This window comes from Macaca fascicularis, chromosome 3 (assembly GCF_037993035.2).
Source record: "Macaca fascicularis isolate 582-1 chromosome 3, T2T-MFA8v1.1".
Taxonomy (NCBI): domain Eukaryota; kingdom Metazoa; phylum Chordata; class Mammalia; order Primates; family Cercopithecidae; genus Macaca; species Macaca fascicularis.
The window spans coordinates 188,693,783-188,720,271 of NC_088377.1; the positions used below are offsets into that span (position 1 = coordinate 188,693,783).

At 36.7% G+C, this 26,489-nt stretch overlaps 1 protein-coding gene and 1 long non-coding RNA gene across 2 annotated transcripts in view; one reads left to right on the forward strand and one right to left on the reverse strand.

Moving 5' to 3' along the window:
• CNTNAP2 (contactin associated protein 2) overlaps positions 1–26,489 on the forward strand; it is a 2,262,889-nt gene that overhangs the window by 889,650 nt on the left and 1,346,750 nt on the right. The gene's annotated exons all lie outside the window — the stretch shown is intronic.
• Positions 4,968–13,577, reverse strand: LOC123572159 (uncharacterized). Its single transcript, XR_006696473.2, has 3 exons — positions 13,469–13,577; positions 8,855–8,958; positions 4,968–5,932 (listed from the first exon to the last, which is right to left on the reverse strand). It is a non-coding gene; the product is annotated as an uncharacterized lncRNA (long non-coding RNA).

Genomic DNA, 26,489 nt, shown 5'->3' on the forward strand with positions numbered 1-26,489 from the left:
AATCTTATTAATATTAATAAGATTAAAAACATTGAATTATACTATTTTTAAAGCATTTTGCTAATTTTAAATCTTAAGTGCAAATCTGACCGTATTACATCTGGGCTGACTACATGTTAATGATGCTACATTGCCTGTAAAGTCCAAGCTGTTTGTTTGAAATTTAATTTCTCCCCACCCACCGACTACCTCTGTAGTCTTAAATCCTGTCATATTGTTTTATGATCCAAATATGAATACAAGCTATCTTTCGTGATACATGAGTGACCTGCTTGTTTAACACGCACTCATTCGAGATACTTTCTCTAACCAAAATGCCCTCTCTGTCATCCTTACCTGACCAATCTTTTTTATCTTTCAAGATTCAGTTGAGAGGCAATCTTTAATAAGAATTCTCTGAATTTCCACAGTGAGTCACGTGTTTATTTTCATAAGAATGTTTATCAGATATCATATACCATAATATTACATGAATATTTCCAATGGAATATTTAACAAAATAATTCAAAGTAAAGTCAACTGTAAGATACTGGGAGGAGGAGACAGCAAGTGTCACCTTATTCATCACTGGCATCCTCTTAAATGGTAGGCTCGTTGTACACAATAAATGTTTGCTGAAGTGAACTGACATCAAATATAAATGATACAGACATAATTTATTCCCCCAGTGAAAACTGTTTTCTATTTGAGGCTGTATAGATTATTTTATTGGTGGAACAGGATATGATTCTATTGCTTCATATTGAATAATGCTCTAGGGGGCCTACAAAATATTGAAATAATTGCCAAACTAAATATAATAATAGATGTTCAAACAGAGCTATATAAAGCAAATAAGTCAGTGGTTTTTTCTAATTTAAATATTTGTATAACTTGTATTATTATTTCTGTTTATTATTTTAAACCATAATTTTGAGGTTGCTTCATGGGTTATGTATATGGATTGCTTATCATCAGAGGAAAAAAAAATTCAAGATCCAAATTAATGTCAATATAAAAGTAATTTAACATAAAAATAGATTTAATAGATATCACTGCCAAGTTATACAAAATAAACTGGTAATTAAAGAGATAATTAAAATTGTCATGTACTATATGACATATTTGGGATATGCTGTGTTCTAAGTTTTCATGTTATTAGATTTTTAAAAATATTGTATGTTGTAACCAGAAATGTTCTTGCCATTAGGAGATCTGGAACTTAGATTTGAGCACATGTAGTATTTTTAGTGCTTTTAAGAATAGTTTGTGTTTCAAACTAGAATTGGAGTACTTTGTAATAGACTATTTCTGTGGATTGTCATTCAGTGTCAGTTTGAGATTATGTGGATTTCTGTAGATTGTCATTCTTTGTCAGTTTGAGATAATGACTTCTTGATCTGTACATATAAATATTATTGTAGGGATAAGGCTAACGATGAAGGTGCACACGATAGACATTTGTACGTAATGTGGGTATAAGCCTTTCTGGCAGGGGTTGACTGAGGTAGATAGCTAGTGGATCAGATACTCAGTGGATCTCATTCCTGGATTACCATTTGAGGGTGACATTTGAAATGAACAAATTTAAAGCATGGAAATATAGGTTCTCATTTTTTATTCTATGGGGAAACATGCTATCAGTATTTAATTGTTTTTTTCTAGTGTAATTTGTTTACTTGGAAGAAACTTAAAATTGACTGTTTAATGAGAGAACATGGTGAGCCTACCTTTATATTTAGGAACAAGACAGTTACAATTGGCAGCTAGCTTGTATTTTGGAGAACTATTTAATATGTCACTGATACAGAGTTGGAGTCACATCATATTACTGTAAAATCTAAATTTAAATTTACTTTCAGGACCTTTCAAAGTTAAACTGACATATAAAATCAAGAATGTCGATTTAAAAGCAAATTAAAATTTCTGGCAGAGAGTAATATGCAATTAGACCTATGTCTGTCACTCTGAAATATGAATAACAGTATACTTTCTAGAATAATGGAGGGTATAACTTTTATTATACACATCAGTCCCAAGTTTTTCATAAAATAATTTCCCGAGAAATGTAAACATATTAAAACAGAAGTATATATACACACATTTTGGTGCCTGGTTAAAGAGAAGGATAAGGTAATGGAAAAGAACCATATTTCACTGTGGTTTATAAATAAGATATTTTGATTACTACAAAGAGGAGCCATGTGTGTACTCTAGGAGAACTTCAAAGCTGAAAAGTTCCCAAGAGAGCATCCAGCCCAATCCCTTATTTTACTAATGAGGAAACCAAAATCCACAGAGTTACGTGACGTGCTGAGTGAATTAATCGCAGACCTAGAAATCCTGCATAACAATCTAGCGTCGAGCTTCCTCTCTGACATTTGATACTCTTCTCCTCTGGTTCATTCTTCTTTGTTTCTTCTTCACCCACAAGGGCTTTTTATAATCTTAATGATGGCCCCCAGAAAATATAATTTTGTGAATTCTAATGACCATAGAAATGCTCTGGCCCATTGATTATCACCATAAGAATATATAGGAGATATCCAGTAAGAAAAATACCTCAGTAGTACTGTGCATTCCACATGTCCAGCAGGAAAATTTAAATGACCCATCTTCTTCATATTGGACTCATTGAAGAATAGCTTGCAAATAAACACAACTCAAGCTTTAATTGCATTTTGGTGCAGAAAGTTTATCAATATCAGTTAGTGTATTTTCTCAGGTAGTTTTACCCCCTGAGATATTTTAACTACCTTTGATATATATGTTAATTCTTATTTTTGATAGATGATTACAGAGAGTACTAAAGCCTAAGTTACAGTTACAGAGTCCATCAACATTTCACTTATAATCCGTTTAATGTGAGGAAAGCAATAAAATTTAAAACACTGCAAATATATATAAGTGATTCTTTTATTAGCTTTTATTCTTGTGTTGTTAGTTTTAATTATCACCTATTTAAATTAGCTTAGCTAGGGAGAGAAGAGCAAATATTTAAGATGGCAGTAATTGTCCTCATGAATTAAACGTAACAACATAATAAAATAATTATTTAGTATGCTCACTTTTAAAATCTCCAGCAATTTAAATTACTTGAATTAGAAATCAGTGATTTTCAGAGATTAAATATTTTTATTCCTATTAGAATAGTATCAGATCTTTTATAGTTAGACTTGAAAAGAAGTAATCAAGATTTTCAAATTTAGTTTTTTATATTTTCTATGCTTCTAAAGGAAGCATATATATTTTTTCTCACATGCTCAAAATACTGTCCTATTAGTTTTTCACCTTTCATGCTTGTTTGGCTGGACTGGAGGAGTTAAAGAAACTGTCAGTATCCTGTTTTATTACCAGTTAATGGGGGAATCATCTCAAGGATTAAAGAAAGCATTCAACCTGTAACAATCATTTTGTAAACATTTGTATACTCTACCCTCAAGCACCCCCAAATAATAATCTTTCCTAGGAAAAAAGTCCTTATTTATGGAATGTTTTTAGCAAGATGTCCCTCTGTTAGATCTCTTATGGTAAACACTTAGCAACTTGAGCTATATGATCATGGCTCTCTGGAAAATCACTTATCAGCTAGATGACCATGGAGGAATGAAATGGAGATGTTTCGTAACGTAAATGCTCTTGTGCGAGGCAATAAACTGCATAGCTTGTTAAAGACTGTCCCTATTACTCTGGGCCAGAGAACACATGTCTGATGCAAGAAGAAAAAGCCTGAGGAACTATGCAGTGTGTATCAGATCCCGTCTTGCTTTGCTTGTCCCTCTGTTTTACTTACCTCCTCTTTATCCCATGGGTAAGGGTAGGGGGTTTCCTCTCCTGGGGTGATGGGCATGAATGAACACCTGACACCTGATGTAGAGCAACTGAGACCAACAGAGTTTATTAGTCATATTTCCAGATAGCCTTTGAGAGAAAGGCATCTCACGTCTTGCAGGGGACATGGGGGTTGTCCTTGGGAACACAGTGAACAATCAGACACGGCAGGAGGCAGGACTTGTAGTATCAAGAGAGTGTTCTTCCCCCTGGCTCCCACAGAGGATGTGATTGGCTTGTTTGGTTAATTCTGTGGGTGTGGGGTAGCAGGGAATGGAAACCCAATACTCAAGGAGAAGCGGAATATGTTTGATCCCCGAGAGAAGCGGCATCTTTTTATTGCAGGACTTATCCACAGGCGCAAAGTTGGGAGGGGAACTTGCAGTGAGGCCACTGGAGACCCTCCAGGCTTTTCCCAGATGTCAAAGCACACATAAACTGGGCCTTACTGTTAGGCCTTACACCACAAGCTCTTAATGTTTTGTTCTCTAAAATTATTAATAATCTTCGGACCTACATAAGACGTTTGCTTTGTGTAAATTTGATTTAACAATCTGATTTTATTTTATTTTATTTTTATTTTTTCTTTTTTATTATACTTTAAGTTCTAGGGTACATGTGCACAACGTGCAGGTTTGTTACATATGTATACATGTGCCATGTTGGTGTGCTGCACCCATTAACTCGTCATTTACATTAGGTATATCTCCTAATGCTATCCCTCCCCCTCCCCCCACCCCACAACAGGCCCAGGTGTATGATGTTCCCCTTCCTGTGTGCAAGTGTTCTCAACAGTGCGATTTTAATTTCACCATATAGATTGCATTAATTACTAACTTTAGCCAAATCAACAACATGTAAAATCCCATATAAAATTTTTTCTTCCCTGTTATCAGAACAGAGAAGAAAAACTTCCCTGTTTTTCTTTCCTGTTAAAAAAATATTTCGTCCTTCTATTTAGCTGTAGGTGCTCTTTTAAACTTGCTATGTTGGCCGTATTTGTGTATCATAAATATAAACTAGAAAATGGACAAGTAGCTTCCTAAACTTTGAAGTGCAAATGTTTTATTAAGGGGGAAAAAACCCTCTTTCCCACAGCATTGCATTTCTATAGAAAATATAATTATTTCCCCCAATCCTTTTACAAGGTTTTTCTATATTGCAAAGGACAGAGAGGAAATATGGCTGAGCTCACTTTGATTTGAGTTGGACCCTGAACATGATTGGTTTAACCGCTTCGCTCATTAATCTCTACTCCAAATTTCAACATGTTGTGTCCATCTATTACAGGTATGTTTTTTGTTGGCCAAAATAACATATACTTACTAACGCCAAAGTTAACGAACAAAAAGCAAGTTTAGTAATTTTTGCAACAAAACCTACCCAGTGAGGGTCCCAGAAGCCTATCTGAGTAATACAGTGGGGCAAGTGGCTTCAATTCATTCTCTGGATGAGTTTTGTTTGCTCATTTGTTTGTTTATTTGTTTTGGAGACATTCTCACTCTGTCACCCAGGTTGCAGTGTAGTGGTGTGATCATAACTCATTGTAGCCTCGACTTTCTGGGCTTAAGCAATCCTCCTGCCCCAGCCTCTAGAGCAACTGGGACTACAGGTACACACCACCATCCCTGGCCAATTTTTTTAATTTATATTTTTGTAGAGATGGGTTTTTTTGTTTGTTTGTTTGTTTGTGTTTGGTTTGTTTGTTTGTTTTCCCAATGTTGGTTTTATACTCCTGGGTTTATGCAATTCTCCTACCTTGGACCCCCAAAGTGCTGGGATTACAGGGGTGAGCCACTGCACCTGGCCAAGATGATCTTTTTCAACAGTGTCTAAGTTAAAATATGCTACAAATTTATTTAAGATCATGCTGTAAAACAAGTCATTTGAAGTCGAGATCATAAAATGACAAGAGAATGCAATGTGTTTCCTCCTTTGTCAACCAACACTGTGGACCTAGCCTGGACTTGCCCAGAAACAGTTGAGCCTGAGAGTAGAGCCTGCCTCATCCATCACATGACCTTCCATAATGACTCTAGATCACCTCATTTCTTCTATTTAAAAAAAAAATTATGCCACCCTTTCTCTTTAATCTTCTATTTTTTCTTCTTGTATCTTCTTTCTAAAATAAAAGAGTACATAAATGTTTTAAAACAAATTATATTTTTGACTTTCAGCAAAGATAAAGTTTTGTCAGTAGGGATTAAAGTTTGTCATCCTTGACATTGTTTATATTTTTGGCTCTATAATTCTTGGCTTTGGAGGAAAGAGTTGTCCCATACACTGGAACCTTTAGCAACGTCCCCGGTTTCTACCCATTAAATACTAGGAGTACCTCATATTTCCCTCAGTTGTGACAACCAAAATTGACCCAAAAGTCTCATAGGGACGAAACTGCCCCTGGGTAAGAACTGCTGGTATAGATGGTACGGAAGTGTCACCTAGAAATCAGCTCATTGTGTTCCTAGGAACTATGAAAGAAAAATTGACACATTGTAAGAATTGACTGAACGTTCATTTGATTTATATAGCAGTGTCTGTTATTTGCAGAAAGCATGTACTGCATGCTGAGATTTCCATAGACTTCATATTGATAAGGACAATATTTATAGTGTTAAAGTATGCCTACATATATAGATCTCCTATGTATGTATTGCAGAAGAAAATATTATGTCACCTCACCAGCATAAATATTGCAAAAGAAAATGACCTTCTGAATTTTCATATCTTTTGTCTGTGATTTGTGGAGAAATATGCAACATTTCTTCTAAATATTTTTAATCTAAGTAGTTTTATTGTTATTAATTACACATTAGTTTTTATTTTGCCATTAAGTGTATCATCTTTTCAACCAGGATCAATTTGAATCTATAATCTCCTTTGGTTAATTGGACATTTTCCTTATTGTGAATTTAAGTTTGGGATCAAGAAGAGATTGATTAGATCTACCATATAGTTTGGCTGGGGTTTATTTATATAGCTGTTCCTTTGCATTTCACTTTTGCTAAAAAAAAAAAAATAGACATTCAAAATAATATAAATTTTGTAGTCTGTTAGCAAAGTGTATTCTCTAATATTCTATTATAGATATAGTATGTTCTATTGAGTATATTACATTATATTCTATTCTATTATAGAATATACTTTGCTAACAGACTACAAATTTATATTGTTTTCACACACTCTCTTCACATTTAAGAAGCATTAACCTTCATAAATAGCATAAAGAGAAAATAGCTGATTTTCTCTAAAACAGAGCAGACAAATCAATAAAATAGCTTTGCCCCACTTATTAGCTTCCACCTCAAAGGGCTCTTGTTTGTTTTTTTGTTTTATTTTTGTTTTTTGAGATGGAGTCTTGCTCTGTCATCCAGGCTGGCGTCTCGCTCTGTCACCCAGGGTAGAGTGCAGTGGCACGATCTCAGCTCACTGCAACCTCTGCCTCCCGGGTTCAAGCGATTCTCCTGCCTGAGCCTCCCAAGTAGCTGGGACTACAGGTGCATACCACCACACCCAGCTAATTTTTGTATTTTTAGTAGGGACGGGGTTTCACCATGTTGGACAGGCTGGTCTTGAACTTCTGACCTCATGATCTGCTGGCCTCAGCCTCCCAAAGTGCTGGGATTACAGGCATGAGCCACCATTCCCGGCCCTCAAAGGGCTATTTTCCTACTAGTGAAGTAAATGATGCAGGCCTGGGATTGTGCATCTTTTTGCACTTTTAGTAACACCTTCATTGACCATGGGACACCACACAATACCATTCCATGGTGATGTGCTCAGCAATCCCAGCCAAACCTTTCCAATTCACATAAAATGCCGCACATCCTATTCTCCCTTGCCTTATAGGGTTGTCGGAAGAATTTGAATGATACATGTGAATGTTCTTCCGATTTTGAGAGTGAAGTCACTGTGTCATCTTAATCATGCTTATCTGGAGTTGCGCCTAGATGGGCATAATACACAGTGTGAAAATATGTTCTATTGAAAGTTCAAACAATTGCTTTAGTGGTTGATGCCATTAAATTGGTTTGGAGGATGTTTTTTTGCATTTAAATTGGACTGACCACCTCAAAGAGCTATTTGGATAATTCTAGGCAACCTCAGTCTGTCACAGATAATCCAGTTACTTAGTAAGAGTCTTGAGCACAAAACTGGGGAGGGGGTTATATGAGAATTCTGATTTTTTTTTTGTTTTTGCAAATAAAAAGATACTCTTGACTGTGATCTTATCTCCAATTGTACAATGGGTTCACCTTACAAAATTAAGTATACACTACTATTCCCATGCTTGCTTTTTAATTGAAGAAATAGTGGGTGGTTTGGTTAACTAAACTATCATTTGTTAGATTAATTCTCACTAGCTTGTGACTATTTTAGATGCCTTATATAAGTTGAATCATACAGTATCTGTCTTTCAGTGATTATAGTAATATTTGAATATTAATAATAAAGTTGTTGATTATTAATGCAGAAAAGTATAAAAAAGATTATCCGTAATACTACATCTTAGAAATATGATTAGAGTTGAGCGGTGGGTGCCAGGGGCTGGGAAGGAAGAGGAAATGTAGAATTAATTACTATTAATGGGCATGAAGTTGAGCAGACAAATAAATTTTAGGAATGTGCTATACACCATTGTACTTACAGTCAGAAATAGTGCATTGAACATTTACAAATTTGTTAAGACAGTAAATTTCATGTGTTTTTAACATTATAAAATAAAATAAAATAAATCATTAGCCAAAAGTGTGAAAAATGGAAAAAAAATATAATTTGCTCTAAATATCATTTTAAAATATGTACAAGATTTGAATCTCAATGTATAAATTCAGATGCGCATAAAAGTTCTCATCCTTTTATTTATCAGTTTTAATTTTAAGCTTCCATCTTGCTGTTCTTTTGAAAGGGTTATTCTAAGTCAATGTTGGTTTCATTTTATTTCACGGTCTTCTCGTGCCATTGTGTGCACGCACTTGTCTGTACATACAATGATGCATGTGTGTATACACTCGTGTTCCCAGAGACTAGTTGTAATACTTACAGCGGCCCCTGTTTGTATTTCCCCCTCCAAGATTCAGTGATTCTCTGCTGCTTCTCTGGCAGTCTTGGAAACTTGAATCAATTGGGAATGTGTTGATGGTCCACCTATAAATAATTATCCCAAAATGACAACCAATTACTTTATTTGAAAAAAAAAAAAAAAAGGCCAGGTGTGGTGGCTCCCACCTGTAATCCCAGCAGTTTGAGAGGCCGAGGTGGGTGGATCACAAGGTCAGGAGATCGAGACCATCCTGGCCAACATGGTGAAACCCCGTCTCTACTAAACACACACACACACACACACACACACACACACACACACACACACACACACACACAAAATAAATAAATAAATATAATTGACCAGGTGTGGTGGCGGGTGCCTGTAATCCCAGCTACTTGGGAAGCTGAGGCAGGAGAATGGCGTGAACCTGGGAGGCGGAGCTTGCAGTGAGCCGAGATCGTGCCACCGCACTCCAGCCTGGATGACAGAGCAAGACTCCGTCTCAAAAAAAAAAAAAAAAGAAAGAAAAAAGAAAACAGAAAAAGAGAAAAAAAAACACTAGCTGAATAAATTAATTTACTTAGTGTTCAGATACTAACACTATAGATAGTACCTAAAATCTATATTTTAAATGTCGCATAAGAAAGCAGTGTAATATCAGTATACTATTGTGATTTATATCACAATTTATCCCTGCTTAAATATCATATAGAATGCTTAAAATTGTAATAGTTCAAAGAATTATTCACAACGTCACTTTTTAGTTTACAACAACAGACTATGCATGCACAGGGATTGTTTGTGGTAACCATATTATGAAGTGTAGCATTATTCTTTATTATAAATGATATGATATAATGGAAAGAGATGGCCCTTTGGGTTTCAAGACAAAGCAAATGCCACGTTTACTAAATGGGTATATTTGAGATGATTGCTTAAGCTTTCTGAATCTCATTTTTGCCACTCATAATAGGAATAATAATGCTTACTTCATAGATTTGTCATGAAGATTACATTAGATAATAAATGCAAAGTGCTTAGCACCATGGCTGGTTCAAGGTAGGGATTTATACGTATTAGCCATTATTATTATTATTATTGCTGCTCCTGTTCTTAGTTCTTCCCTTTGGTAGTGCGGAGGGTCATGTAGTAACTGTTTGTTTACTTCCGATATTCTCAACTCTGAAATGAAATTTATTGTCCAGCATCTGTTCTTAACCTCACAAGAAAACATGCCTTAAACATTAATTAAGCATCAAAAATGAGGTCTTGATGCTCACACAGAGAAATAAGCATTTTCCAGAAGGAGTTGCTTTCAGATCAAAATATAATTTATAATACTCAGAAAAGAGATTTGCTCTCTGCAATGATTGACTTGAAAGCAGAATAGAAGACAGGAGTCATGGAGCCAGAAAAAGTGTAGAGGTGGCTGCCTTCACATGTATTTTCTAGTCCAGCTACTGAGTTTGCAGATGAAGAACTGAGAACTCCCTCAAAGAGGAAATGGCTCTTCCTGATACTTCCCAACAAGGAACTACTAGCAGAATCATATTGGATTTGGTTTTAGTGCTTAGCCTCATATGCAATTCTATCACATTACATTAAAGGTAATATGTATGGTTTCATTTCTATTAGAATTCATCAGTAGGTGGACTTTGAGTATGAACATTTTGCCTTGCAATGTAGTAGATATTTTCAAAATATTTGTGAAAGAATGAATCCCTATTTTATCTATTCTATATACAAAATGACTTTGTTGGTAAGAAATGGCCAATTGCTCAGCAATTTACACTAGGGGATAATTATACAACCACAGGTATGGGACACACTGGTATTCCTTTCCACACTTGGACATTTTATAGATGCATTTTTAAGGGAGGAGGAGCTAATAGCAGTCTCAGTTTTTTTCTGGAAAATAAAAATAATTGTTGTATGCCCAGTGGAACTATGAAGGAGCATATTGGGCCCAAGAAAGCAGAGAATGTTCATTCTTAAGCTATTTTTAAATAATAAATTAATTCATAGGAGAAACAAGAATGAGAGGCAAAAATATCTAGTAACTAATATAAAGTTCAGCATAATGACTAAAACACAGGTATATTTGCAAGGAAGACTCAGCACATTTATGTCACAAAAATTCTCGGGAGAATTACTCTTATCAAGTCACAGTTTTGATTTCTCAAAATTGTATGATCATTTTAACATTATAGGAGTATAAGGATATGTACATTGGCTAAGAATTACAGCAGCTTTCTAGAAAGAGAAGTGAGAGATGGGAAGAAATAGAGACAACTCATTAAAATCAATATAAAATATATGTTAGTTAATAGCACTGTTTTCAATCTTTAACAAATGTCCTCTAGTGGTTGTTAAGTATAGCACTTCAGAAGCCTTTTGAAATGGCATGTTAAAGTAGTATTCAAATGCTGATTTACCATTAGCATGCTATTTAATGTGTCATTTTAATTTTTAATTTTGGAGAGTTCTTAGAAATTGTGTATTGAGTGAGCATTAACAAAAGATTATTAAAACTCCAATGTCAACTGAATTGATATATCAGAATTCTTATGACAAATAGTTTATACATTTGTTTCACACATTATGAAATGGAAAAAAGTAACAGGTACACGCTCTGTGTATTGCTGTTAAGTGCATATCCTACCATAAACACCTCTCCATTGTATAACAAGAGTCTTGTAAGATACTTGATGAAAAGGTAGCATCTCACCTGCTAAATGATGTGGAAGAATTCTTTGACTGACCACACCTTCTGTAGAGATTTGACATTTTCCCTGTGCCTCGCATAGCATTCTTCACAAAATGTGTTGTTTGTATTACCTTGAATGCACACACACCGCCTTTCTTTCCCCCCCACTTCTTTCCCATCTGCAGTCAACAGTTCTTATAGTGTATTTTTCTTTAAGTAGTTACAAACTATTCAATTAATAGCAGAGGGGACTTATTCAATGTCAATATATCCTTAAATAAAGAACAATAAAGAAGAAATAACTGTAGAGAATGGAAAATCATTCTCCCCATCGCCAACAAAACTATATAAAACAAATCCATTTTCTAAAAGTGTTAAAATCTTCACATTTGGCTGACCTTATTTCAGTCTAGAAAGACATCGATTTTTAGAACTAAGACTGTAAAGCCTACATCAATTTTGTAGTTTCAAGAGCTCAAATTCCTTATGAAGTAAGCTGATGAAAATATTTAACCTGCCCAAATGAAAAATAAAATGCTGGATCTTTAAATGTCTCTGAAATTAAGTACATCTGTTCTATACATGTTTTTCTTTTAATTTCTGCTTCTTATATAAAATAGTTTAGATGAGATCGTTTTAAATGCACAAATGGACAAGAAATCTACTGTAATATGGAGCCTTGTCCAAATTCCAGCTCTTCACTTATTAGCTATGAAGCCTTAAGCAAGTCCTTGATCCTTTTGGAGCTCAGTTTCTTATATGTAAGGTGAATGTGATAATAGCCATTCTGTAATATTGTTAATTATTAATTGAAAAGTTTAATGGAAAATGTCTTGCACATAGTAATTATTAAGCAAATGGCAACGATTTGAATCTTCACTAGAGACTATTTTCTCTTCTAAGTAAAAAAATATACTGCATAAGAATGAAATCAAGTTGATTGCAGACAAACTTTTGATGTAAATATGAGCCTATTTGTTCTAACTAACTATTCAGAAATTGAGGCAGTATAATTTTTAAGGACAGTTTAAGATGATCTTTTCCAGCTCTCATATTTAAACACCAGGTAAACAACATTAGGAGTGGCTGTAGTTTGTTGGTTGCCAACTAGCTGGTTAGTGGCAGACACAGATTTGAACCTACATGTCTGTTGTGTGGATAAAGTTTTCCTCTTATATCCTATCACTTTTATGTTCAGTTTCCCTTGTATCTTAAAATTTTATGAGTAATTAATTATGCTTTTTCAGTATATTCTTCAAGTCCATTGTCAATTTCTTAAAGACACAGACTGGTTATTATACTGAATTTCTGCTCTTCTCAGCATCTCAAAATGTAAATGGCACAAAGCTGATAGTCATTTTTAAGTTGATTATTAGAAGTGGAAATTATTTTAAGTAAAAATTATTAGAAATATATTTCTGATTTTACTTGCATTTTAGTCAATATTAAAATCAGGAGTTTTAATCAGGAAAATTAAGAAAATAAAGACGGTGATTTTCTCATGAACTTGACTCATATCTTCTGTACCTGTCTCCTTTCCAAACTCTAAAGTATAAGAAAGTCAGAAAAGGTGATTTTATTAAACAAAAAAAAAAAAAGAAAGAAAGAAAGAAAGAAAGAAAAAAGTACCTTACAAGTTAATTCAGAGGTCTAAAAGCAAAAACTTGATATCTGCAACAGGAACTTGATGTACAGAAACCAGAAGGCAACAAAGGTCACACTGACCTATTATTTAATTAGAAAGAACAAAAGTTTTCTCAGTGCTCCTAACAGTTCTTTAAACGGAACTACAGATGTCAGTAGACTGTAACTTTCAGCAGATCATTGTCAGTTCTAAGGTTATTCCGTCAGTTCTGTTACCTTTACAGCCAAGGCATCAGACGACAGACTACTTCAGATCTCACCTCTACTTGCCAAATCCAGGATGAGAACGGGACAAGTGACACAGCCGACAGCTGCTTCTCCATGCTCATGGTTGACTGAAGTTGCCTTCTAGATGGGCTTTCCTTTTTATAAAACTGAACGGCATATCACACTGGAAATTGTTTTTGCCTTGTAGATATATCTGGTAACACATTCTGACATATTGGATTTTATAAATTCTATTTAAGTCTTACAGGAGATTCTGAGTTTCCTAAAATTCTTGCTGTGTTCATTCCCAATTATAGACTAGTAAGTGTTCACACAGACTCTAACGAGCATTTCTTCTTGAGAAAGAGTGCACAAACTCGTAATGGGGGAGAATAGTGAAGATAAAAAAATGTTGGCCTCAATAATTAAACAGGTTCGCTTTCCGTAATACCAACCATGGTGGGTATTTATTTCCTCTTTATTTTGAAGACCACATGTTAGACACTGTTTTAGTCAGGTAAAGTTGCTGTAACAAATTACCATAGACTGGGTGACTGTAAACAATATAAATTTATTTCTTATAGTTTTGGGGGCTGGAAGTCTAAGATCAGGGTGCTAGCATGGTCGAGTGTGGGTGAAGGCCCTGTGCCAAGTTGCAGATGGCTAGTTTCTTGTTATAGCATCATATAGTGAAGAGAATGAGGTAGTTCTCTGGTCACTTCTTAAAATAGGACTAGGCTAGGTGTGTTGGCTCACACCTGTAATCCCAGCACTTTGAGAAGCTGAAGCAGGTAGATCACGAGGTCATGAGACCAAGGCCATCCTGGCCAACATGGTGAAACCCCATCTCTACTAAAAATACAAAAATTAGCTGGGCATGGTGGCACGTAACTATAGTCTCAGCTATTCAGAAGGTTGAAGCATCGTTTGAACCCAGGAGGTGGAGGTTGCAGTGAGCCGAGAGATCACACCAGTGCACTCCAGCCTGGTGACAGAGTGAGACTCCGTCTCCCACACACACAAAAAAAAGACTAATCCCATTCATAAGGCCTCCACCCTCGTGACCTAATTAACTCACAAAGACCCCGCCTCCAAATGCTGTTTTACTGGGGATCAGATTTCAACATGAATTTTCGGAGGGGACACCAACATTTGGGCAGTAAGAGATTAGATCTACTAAACTCCAAAAACTGTGTATTCCTATTCCAAAGAATGGCATTTTATCATAATTCTTTTTATCACCATGCTATAATATTTACCATGTAACAGTGACTAATCAAAACCCACCTGTCCCGCATTAATTCATGCATCCATAAGAAGAGATCATCTCAACTGTCTGTAGACTACAGTGGCTGCAACAGGTACTATTTTGCTTTGGGCAAACTACTTAATTTTTGAGCTTCAACTTCTTTATCCTTAAAGATGAAACAAAGAAATTCTTCATTGATAGAAAGAAAATAATTTCAACAAGCATTCTGTTGAGTATCTTCTGAAGTCTCCTCAGCTCAGTGCCACACTCATCTAATGCTCTCAATTGGCATTCAGTTATTCTCTTCGCATTCCATTGTGTGTTAGTTTCTTATATGGCACAATTTCCACAAATTTGTGCCTTAAAACAGACATTTATTATTTTACTGTTTTTGTGGACCAGATGTCTGGGCATGGCTTAGCCCATCGGCATGTCAGCCTAGGCTGTGGGCTGAGATTCAGTCTTCTTGTGCAAGCTCGAATACTGTCGGCAGAAGTCATTTTATTGCAACTGTAGAACTCAGGATGGTTTACTTCTTCAGGGACGGCAGGAGAGGCAGTCTTTGTTGCTACAAATATCAAATCTCTGTACCCTCTTTTAAAGGGGTGACCTGCCTGAGTCAAGCCTAAAATCAACTGATTCGAGACCTGCGAGCGTCAGTTGTATGTGTGCATTTGGCAAGGCTACCCTCTTGGGTTGGCCAATCAAACATTAACATAGGTGTTGCATGAAAATACCTTATAGACATGATTAAACTCCATAATAAATTGACTGTATTTATTTATTTATTTTTCTTTCTCTTTTTTTTTTTCCAAGACACAGTCTTGCTCTATCACCCAGGCTGGAGTGCAGTGACTCAATCTTGGCTCACTGTAACCTCCGCCTCCTGGGTTCAAGCCGATTCTCCTACCTCAGCCTCCCAAGTAGGTGGGATTACAGGCATGCGCCACCACACCCAACTAACTTTTGTATTTTTAGTAGAGATGGGGCTTCACCATATTGGCCAGGCTGGTCTTGAACTCCTGGCCTTGTGATCCTCCCGCCTCAGCCTCCCAAAATGCTGTGATTACAGGCGTGAGCCACCACGCCCGGCCACAAACTCCATAAAAAATTGACGTTAAGTAAAGGAGGCTATCTCCAATAGTCTAGGTGGTCCTGGGCTTCTTCCCAAGAGTTTCCAGTCTGCCTTTCCTGAGAGCCTGTCCTATGGACATCAGACCTGCCAAATCATCCCCTACATGGCATAAGCCAATTTTGTGAAACAGATCTTGATATCTGTGTATCCTCCTGTGTATTAGTCCTTTCTGCATTGCTGTAAAGGAATACCTGAAGCTAGGTAATTTATAAAACAAGAGAGTTTATTTGGCTCATGGTTCTGCAGGCTGTACAGGAAGCACTGGTGTCTTGTGGTGAGACCTCAGAAACTTTCACTCGTGGCAGGAGGCAAGGGAAATCTGTTATCACATGGTGAGAGAGGGAGTGAAAGAGAGAGGAAGTGCCAGGCCATTTTTAACAGTCAGATCTCATAGGGAAAACACAGAGCAAAAACTCACTCATTACCCGGGGAAGGGCACAGAGCCATTCATGAGAGATCCACCCCGGACCCAAACACCTCTCACTAGGCCCCGCCTCCAACATTAGGAATTACGATTCAATGTTAGAATGAGGTGGGGGCAGGGAGCATAAATATGCAAACTCTATCATCCTGGTTCTCTTTCTCTAGTGAATCCCTGGCTGATACAGGACCTTAATCACATGTACTAAATCCACTCCTTATGCTGTATCACATAATCATAATCAGAAGAGCAAAGCGGTCATATTCACAGATTCTGTTCACACTCAGAAGAAGGGGATTATACAGGTCACCTGTCCCAAAGGCAAGGACTCATAGGGGCCATCTCAGAATTCTGCCTTCCACATGTTCTCCAACTATTTAGTTTTTATTTTCTAATAGATTCTGTTCATGGGGAACAAACAGTATGACTTTCTGGGATGGGGCAGTAAGAAAGCAGTTGGTAGGGGAGGGAAGAGGTCACATGAATAATGGAATTAAAGCTTTATGCAGCATAGGGATTGAGCAGAGATATAAAAGCTGAGCCTTTCAGACAATTGGAGATGCAGTTCCCCCAAACTCATTAGCTGCTAATCTCAAAGTTGTTGACTTACTATCATTCTCTCTTTTCTAGTATGTAGAGTTGTCCAGTAGAACTTTCTGTGATAGAGGAGATATTCCATTTCTGCTTCATTCAATACAGTAGCCACTAGCCATATGTAGCTATGGAGCATTTAAAATATGGCTATAGTGACTGAAAAACAGAATTTTTGTTATTAACTAATTTAAATGTAAGCTCAAATCACCATATTGGGATAGTGGCTGTAGTATTAGACAACACAGCATAGAGGAGTAATCTATCTGTCTCAGCTGGATTTCTACAGGAACCTTGACAGCCTTGGCTATAAATAAGACCTGTGATATATCTGCAGTTTCAACATTTGTTTTATTAATGTGTACGTGATAAACAAATGACCTGAAAATCTCTTTTCAACCAGAAACAAAATAGACTGACTCAGTACTATGCATTTTACATATTGCAATTTCATGTCTTTGTTTTCACTTTAAAGAAAATATATTGTGCCTATCTACAATTGGAGAGGGAAATTAAGTATATAGCATAGTCTGTTTTCACGTGGAATCTTTTGAGGGGGACTAGATTCATCTGAAACACTCAAGTAAAAATATAAACAGGCATAAATGCAGAAGCAGAAAAAAACACATTGCCTGTCGGGGAAAAAATGAGCTATCAATTCTTCTGTAGCCAAAACCACATATGGTTAGCTCATGTTCAAGGTTCAGATGCTCAGAGACGTGTCATCATATTAACCACACCTAAGAATGGATATCCGGGGAATTCTGAGATCCCAGTTGACAGGCTGATCAGAAGTTAGTTCCTAGAGAGCTCAGAAGACTGTTAGAATGCTGATCTGATCCAGAGATTACCCAATGCCAGGATTTCAGTCTTTGATTTCTACATAGCCTACCTGTGGTTCTACGCTGAGGAGGAACTCCAGGGAATTTAAAGAGCTTCGCATTTGTCACTAAACTGAAAGAGTCATATGGCCTTGCCAGGGAAAGAGGACAAAGAGGCAACCACTGAGCCGCTGATGAAGGCCCCATGCTTTTATGTCCCTCTTAGAGTGGAGATTACATTTCAGGCAACTTTAACTAGCTTTCACAAATTTCTCTTAAATATACTCATATTGTTGGCTGGAAGGCTTCTCATTTACGATGGGTTTCTATCAGAACATGATTTACAACTAAACAGCAGAGAACTCTGTTTTCAAAAGAAGCATAATTAAAGGAAATTTATCACTGGCAGCGTGTGGGGGGGGGGGGGACGGGTGTGTACGTGTGCGTGGAATGGGGGGTGTGTGTGCATGCATGCATATTTGCTTCACCCCAGGCCCAGGACCTGGATATATGGTTTGGCCTCTCTTTTTCTCCCAGGACTTCATTATGTATCCCTCTGTGTCTTCATCTCTGTGGGAATCTTGCTTGACTTCTTCCAGCTGTTTCACTGTAGACACATTCCTTTTATTTTGCTGTGTAAAGCAATTCAACCCAGCCTTCTGACTGGTGCTCTAGGGCCTATAATTTCATCTGCAAATGGCCCATCAAAGTGTTTAGCTAAATTTTCTCCATAACAGAAATTTTCAAGCAATGTTTTAAAATAGTGACTTTTTCTTCTAACAAGTAATGAAGTGATATTTTTAAAGTTATTCAGCTAACAGGTATAAAGCAGATTATCCTGCAAAAGAAAAAAAAAAAGATGTATACATTCCTCCAGCCACACTCTGTGGGAACAGCAGCAGGACTCCCCCGTGCATCTTTCAGCAAGCAGGAGATGCATCCCTCTCTTGTACCATTTATATTAGGCTTTAATTATCTCTCTACATGACTGCAGTCCCCAAATATGAAATGAGTTCCCGATGGCAGAAAAAGCTTCCTATCAATTTTTGTAACCCCAGGCCCTAGTATGCTCTCTGGCACCTAATTATAGCAATCAATGAATACTTAATAGGGTCATCATTCACTTAACAAATATTCCCTGGCCGCATATGAGAAAGTGACATTTAAGCTGAAAACTGTAAAATGAGTTAGAATGAGACATGTGGAAAAGAAGATACAGGTAGTTAAGGCTGAGGGAGTGGCAAAGAATGAATGAACTAGCAAGTTAATGAATGACCAAAAATGCTGGTCTATGTAGTACTAGACAGAGGACTAGAAACTATTTTGTTTCAAGTCATTCTTGAGAGTTCTGGTCATCTGTATTAAAAACTTTTGTTTGGTCGTAATAACATTGATTGATTCAATAACAGTGACTAAGAACCAACCAGGTGCTAGGGGCTGGATATGCCCACAGTATCATGAAGAAAATAAAAACCAGTCTCTGCCTTTGTGGGGAGACTGACATTAAAGATCTGCCCAGTGGGGGTCATATCAAACCTGCGCTCATCCTGGACGATGGTAGTGCTCTCAAGGTAATAGAGGCCAATGGAAATGTGACTTCAGTAGTGATCTGAGGGAGAACTTCTCCAAGGAGGTGATGGCTGGTTGAGCTTTGGAAGGTGGGTGAAGGTAGGAGGAAAGGTCATATTTCAGGTAAACTAGAGAGCATAAACAGAACCCTTGGAGCAGGAAGGCAAGGCTGGTGTGGCTGCAGCACCAAGAGTGAAGGGTAATTTGGTATAAAATGAGGCTGGAGAGTTGAGGAAGACTGCAATACATGGCTTTTGAGGTGATGTTCCTGATTTCTGGTTTTGATTCCATTAGAAGCCCAAAGAGATGCCACCAAACTATCTTAAGCCAAGAGTTTGTGTGTGTTGGGGTGATGGGCATGAAGGAACATCACATGATCACGTCTGCTCTGGGTAAGCCTTGCTCTGGCTGTGGTGTAGAGGACAGGTCTGAGGGCAGCAAGAGAAGACTCGGGAACACCAGTCACAGGATACGGCTGCAGTCTGGGTGAGACCTGGCAGCCTAGACTAAGATGATGGTAGCAGAGTGGGAAACTCTAGGTCTTTATTTCCTTTTCTTAAAAAAACAAACAACAACAACAACAACAAAAACACACTTATATTTTAAGTTCAGTATACATATGCAGGTTTGTTTTACAGATAAGAAAATGTGGTACATATATTCCACGAAGTGCTATGCACCCATAAAAGAATGAGATCATGTCCTTTGCAGGGATATGGATGAAGCTGGAGACCATCATCCTTAGCAAACTAATGCAGGAACAAAAAATCAAATACTGCATGTTCTCACTTATAAGTGGGAGCTAAATAATGAGAACACATAGTAAATGTTGAATCCGAAGTGCCTTTATGGCCTCTATGAGGTGTTGCGTGGACAACTGAATACAGGAGTCAAGATCTCAGCGTGAATAGGGCAAACAACAAATTGTGACTTAGCTATGCATAGGAGAAGCAGTTGAAACCATATTTGGATGAGATCACCTAAGGAGCAAATACAGGGTGAGAAAAGCAGAGAATCTAAGACTGGTCCTTAACTCTAAAACTGAATGACTGAATAATGGAACATGAGAGAATGAATGACAGGTAGGTCAGGGGAAATCTAGAAGGGAGATGTGACAAGAAAGCATGCCAGGGAAACAGAAATGGGCACCAGGGATGAACGCTGCTTAAGAGATCATGGGAGACGAGAACTGAAATATTTCCAGTAAATTAGGAAAATTGAAGTTGCTGGTGACCATAGCATGAGTTGTTTATGGAAGTGATGGAAATGAAAACCTGAGTGATGCGAATGAAGGAGTGTGGGAATGAAGGGTGGGGTTAGGAGATTGAGTCAGAAAGTGCAGTGTGGCATTTCCAAGTTCAACACAGCATCAGACAATAGAACAAAGATGGGGCAATTCATTTGTTCTTTTAAACAGCCTGCTTTTGGAGTCAAGATGGTGAATTAAGTTAATCTATTATTATTTCTTGGTATATGACAGTTCCGTAGCTATTCCACTCCATACAATTTACCTCATTCTATTCACCCTGGCTGAAGAACCGTAGATAAGATCCAACATTTTCAGTGGCAGCCCCTCAAAACCAACGTGTTTCCCTGATAATCATTCTGCTTCCCTTCTTTTGTTGTTTCTGGAGATATCCATCTGCTCTTCCATTTATGATCTGCTTGATATCGTTGGATGGTGCGCTTGGTTGGCCTATACTATGGGTTCAGATAGGCAAGTAGCTACGTTCCCCTTCCCCATTACAGACGATGTGCATCATTGGCTATGATAAACATTTGCTCATTTCCTCACGTCTGCGTATGGCACTGCTACCAATCCATCTTTTCCTCCCCATCCTCATCTCTGCTAAGTGCTTTTCCCACTACCATTTCTATGGTTGACCAGTTAGCATTTAAGAAAATATGCTGACAGTAGTCACATCATGGAGTAGCATTTCTTCATGTTCATAATGCAAAAGCCCCATTAGATGTAAAAAATGTTGCTTTCTTATCTTTCCTTTGTTACACTTGTATGGAACCTTTTAGAAGTTCTATTTATAAGTAGAATGATATGAATAAATAGAAATGTGCCGGTGAAACAGAATAGGCCAAAAACATATCAAATTAAAAATGAAAGTCAATCATTTAAATAATATTATTACGACTTTTTGAAATAATATTATACCCTGTATCAGGAGGTTTGTGTTTTGTCTTATTTCATTTTCAATATGTTTCTATTGAAAGTGAAATCGCCATCAAGAATTCTCAAAACCTTCTGGGGTGAGATTTCAAAGCATCAACTATGTTAATAGCTATGCTTGGCATATCTAAAGGTGTTTTGCTCCTTCTGAAGCATTTTTTTAAATTAGACAATACATTTATAACCAAGTTTAGTGAGGGTCCAGATTGTGGATGAGAATTAAATTGAGATTAAGATATAAGTGTCTGGTCCATTTTAGGAAATTGTCAAACACCGATAAGAGTACACAGTAGTGTTATTCTCTGATTGTTGAATATAGGCAAGTTTCAAAAGGATCCTTCACATTTATGAAACTTTTAAGTTTGCTGTTGTAGTGAAAAGATTGATACAGGGAATAAAAATTCACTCAAGAATCTCATTTTATAAATAAATGATTCACTTATGTAAATTGTTTGTACTTTGTGTGGGGAAACAATGTTGATTGCACATCTGGTTGAAATTGCTGGATGAGAAGTATTAGTATCCTATTCTTATGTGTCAATTTAACGTACAGCCTGGGTTCTCTTGACTGCCGCATTCCTTTAATTTCCTTTACTTTTATATACTCATCTATCTAGAACTTTAAAAATCCCCATGGTTTGTGGTACCATGAACTGCAGATGGTATTACAACACATTTCTTTCTAGCCCCACCCAGCATGAAAGTTTTATTATAAGGACTTTGGTCCTTCTTGCTGTTTGGGGAGTAATATTTTGAAAATTCATAAGATTATGTCCCTCAAGCATTCCAGACGAACAATAATAATAGTAAATGGATATATGAAATACCATAACATTTTTAATATGATATTTTAAGTGAATACATTGCTTCTTTTTTCTTTTTTTAAAATTATACTTTAAGTTGTAGGGTACATGTGCACGATATGCAGGTTTGTTACATATGTATACATGTGCCATGTTGGTGTGTTATACCTGTTAACTGGTCATTTACATTAGGTATATCTCCTAATGCTATCCCTCCCCACTCCCCACTCCCCACTCCACACTACCCTATGATAGGCCCTGGTGTGTGATGTTCCCCACCCTGTGTCCAAGTGTTCTCATTGTTCAGTTCCCATCTATGAGTGAGAACATGCGGTGTCTGGTTTTCTGTCCTTGCAATAGTTTGCTCAAAATGATGGTTTCAGCTTCATCCATTTCCCTACAAAGAAAATATGCTGACAGTAGTCACATCATGGAGTAGCATTTCTTCATGTTCATAATGCAAAAGCCCCATTAGATGTAAAAAATGTTGCTTTCTTATCTTTCCTTTGTTACACTTGTATGGAACCTTTTAGAAGTTCTATTTATAAGTAGAATGATATGAATAACCTGAAAAGGACGACCTGAACTCATCCTTTTTTTATAGCTGTATAGTATTCCATGGGGTATATATGTCACATTTTCTTAATCCAGTCTGTCACTAATGGACATTTGGGTTGTTTCCAAGTCTTTGCTATTGTGAACAATGCCGCAATAAACATACGTCTGCATGTGTCTTTATAGCAGCATGACTTATAATCTTTTGGGTATGTACCCAGTAATGGGATGGCTGGGTCAAATGGTATTTCTAGTTCTAGATCCTTGAGGACTCACCACACTGTCTTCCACAATGGTTGAACTAGTTTACAGTCCCACCAACAGTGTAAAAGTGTTCCTATTTCTCCACATCCTCTCCAGCACCTGTTGTTTCCTGACTTTTTAATGATCACCATTCTAACTGGTGTGAGATGGTATCTCATTGTGGTTTTGATTTGCATTTCTCTGATGGTCAGTGATGAAGAGCATTTTTTCCTGTGTCTGTTGGCTGCATACATGTCTTCTTTTGAGAAGTGTCTGTTCATATACTTTGCCCACTTTTTGTTGAGGTTGATTTTTTTCTTGTAAATTTGTTTGTTTCTTGTAAATTTGTTTAAGTTTTTTGTAGATTCTGGATATTAGCCTTTTGTCAGATGGGTAGTATTTTTAAGTGAATAAATTCTAAATGAAATCAGTTTTGACTTTCAAAGCAGTTTTGAATCTGCTGCATTTTTATTCGTGATGAAAAGTATATGAGTTTTAATTATGGACACAATTTAAAAAGCCAACCAAAGACTTCAGGATGTTGTTCCTTGTTACTTCTGTCAGTGTAAATTTCATTAATACTATGGGTAGTGTAAATGAATAATATGCAATATTTAAGCTGTTTGTATTTTCTACTTTAATAGACATTCTGACTTTACTATCAAAAAGAATGCAAGATTTATAATTTAGAAAACAACAAGAAAAAGAGCATTGTCAAGGTCAAACTAGCTATTTGCATTTTAAAATAGCTACTTCTGTTCTAATGGAAGTTGCTACAAATGTATGGCAATAACCCCTCAGCTGGCAAATAAGGAACATTGTATTAGTTTCCTGAGTTTCTTTAAAATACAACTGCTTCTTTTCCTCCCACAGATACTACAGTATTAGCTGTTTTAACTGAATTACTTAGAAAATATTTCTTCATTTAGCTTCTTAATATAAACTAATTTTAATTTGAGAAAATTTTAAAAAGTATTTTCTCATCCTTAAATTCTTTTTTCCATTGTTTTCCAATTTAGCCCTATTGTTTCTACAACTCAGATTTTAATCTTTTTTTAGTAAAACAAATTTATTATTTTAAAAGATTAACTTTTCTTTTTTTCCTTATAAAAGTAACCTACATTTGTATCTTTAGTTGTAAAATTACAGGTGCCCCTAATTTTTTCTCTCTGGTATTTTGGAGAAAGTGAATGCACTTATGATGAGCAGAAATGCTTTTTTCTTCAATTGCACACTTTATTTAGTGAAAACAAAAGATGCATGTATGATTCAACTGCATAAAAGGAAAAGACTCAGAGCAACACTGGTGATGAGCAGTTTCATATTCATAGGTTGATGCAAGATCCCCAAATTTCCTGAAATCTTATCTAATAGTAAAATATTTTCTGACTGTTTCCTCAATCTTTTACCACTCTTGTCAATGGATACATACCAAATACATAAATAATGTATGCAGGTTCATTTTGGGTACTATCTAGATACACAGCCCAGTGGAGCAGTTGAGTACAAAAGTACTCTGAAGCCAGCCTAACTTGAAACTTAAAGCTTTGACATTTTCTAGCTTCCTTGTGCAAGTTGTTTAGCCTCTTTGTGCCTCAGTCTTCTTACCTTTAAAATGAGAATAATAATGGTACGTATGTCATAGGGTGATTATGAGGATCATATCCCGTAATATTTATAAAGGTCCTGGATCATATAGCAAGTGCTATATAAATGTAATATGTATGCAATTAAAATAGGCTTCAATATACACAGATTACAGATAAAGAAATAGCTGTAGACAGAACTTATCACTTTATTCACTCCACATTATTACTTTTTATATTTTCAGGCTTCTTACTACCAACTAACAGGGTATATTATTAGTTCTCTTGTCTATGACATCTGATATACATTCCTTCCATTCAAAGAGTGCTAAACATTTTCAATGATATTCACATTTTTCTCCAATGTATGCTGCACAATTAAGTAGATTGATAGATATTTTTCCTCAGCACAGAATGAGGGTCACAATACATATATGACTTTATATCTGCTGCAAAATATACCTTGAAAGAATTACATGTATAAGGAAAATAACCCTGACAATGCCCACTTGATCTGCAAAATCATTGGCCATTGACTCTCTGTGAAAGAGTTAAGCACGTTGCTGTATCAAATATTCAGTTACTCATTAATTAACGTAGAACAAATTCAATACTTTTTTTATTCAGCAGATGAACCAAAAACCACCATGTTTGCAATTTATATTCATCCTGTAAACTGCATATGCATTAAACATTTCCATCTGGAGCCCCGATGATTGTTTTTCTCCCATCTCATGCTTGATAAGCTGTTACTGATTAGACAGGGAATTCTGAAGCTGTTGAAAGCACAGATTTTTTTTAAAGCTCTATCACCTTGATATTCTTTCCTTCTTAACAGATCTTGCTTGATGTCTGCAGGTTCCATTTTGGCTGCAGTCCAGATAGAAACTATAGGTCCCTTGGCCACGATGGTCTAACACAGACAACATTATTTGGTATCTAATTATTCCTCCATTAGAAAAAAATGTTCTCTAGTCTAATTTCTCCTATTGATTTTTTCTTGTAGAATTGTCTCATTTATTTTATTTTATTTTATTTTATTTTATTTTATTTTATTTTTGAGATGGAGTCTTGCTCTGTCTCCCAGGCTGGAGTACAGTGGCAAGACCTCAATTCACTGCAACTTCTGCCTCCCGGATTCAAGCAATTCTCCTACGTCAGCCTCCGAGTAGCTGGGATTACACGTGCATGCCGCCACACCCAGCTAATTTTTTTATTTTCAGTAGAGACAGGGTTTAACCATGTTGGCCAGGCTGGTCTCGAACTTCTGACCTCAGGTGATCCGCCCACCTCGGCCTCCCAGAGTGCTGGGATTACAGGTGTGAGCCACTGGCCTGGCTGTCTTATTTAATTTGATGTCAAACCTTAATTTATTCTGTGATATACTCTGTAATATAACTAGCATATTTTGGTGCATGGTGTTTTCTAACCATTGTTATAAATATTTTACATGTTTCGACTGATTTAATCCTTATTAACTGTGCTGCGAGGTAGATGTTATTATTATCCCCATTTAGTAGATAGGAAAACTGAAGTCACAGGGAAGTTGAGTAATACAGCTAGGAGGCAGTAGAGCTCAGCCGGGAACCCAGAGCTTCTAATTCTGGGGCCTGTGCTACCTGCCACCACAATGCGGCCTAACAGGGCTGCCTTCATCCCACGGTTAGTGGGACATGCACTCCGGGATGTTGCTCCAGTGAAAAACAGTACTCAAAAGACCCACAGTCTGACTCCTTCTTTTTTTTCTTTTTTTTTTTTTTTTTTTTTTTTTTTTTTTTTTTTGAGACAGAGTCTCGATCTGTCGCCCAGGCTGGAGTGCAGTGCCGTGATCTCGGTGCTCTGCAAGCTCCGCCTCTTGGGTTCACGCCATTCTCCTGCCTCAGCCTCCCAAGCAGCTGGGACTACAGACGCCCGGCTAA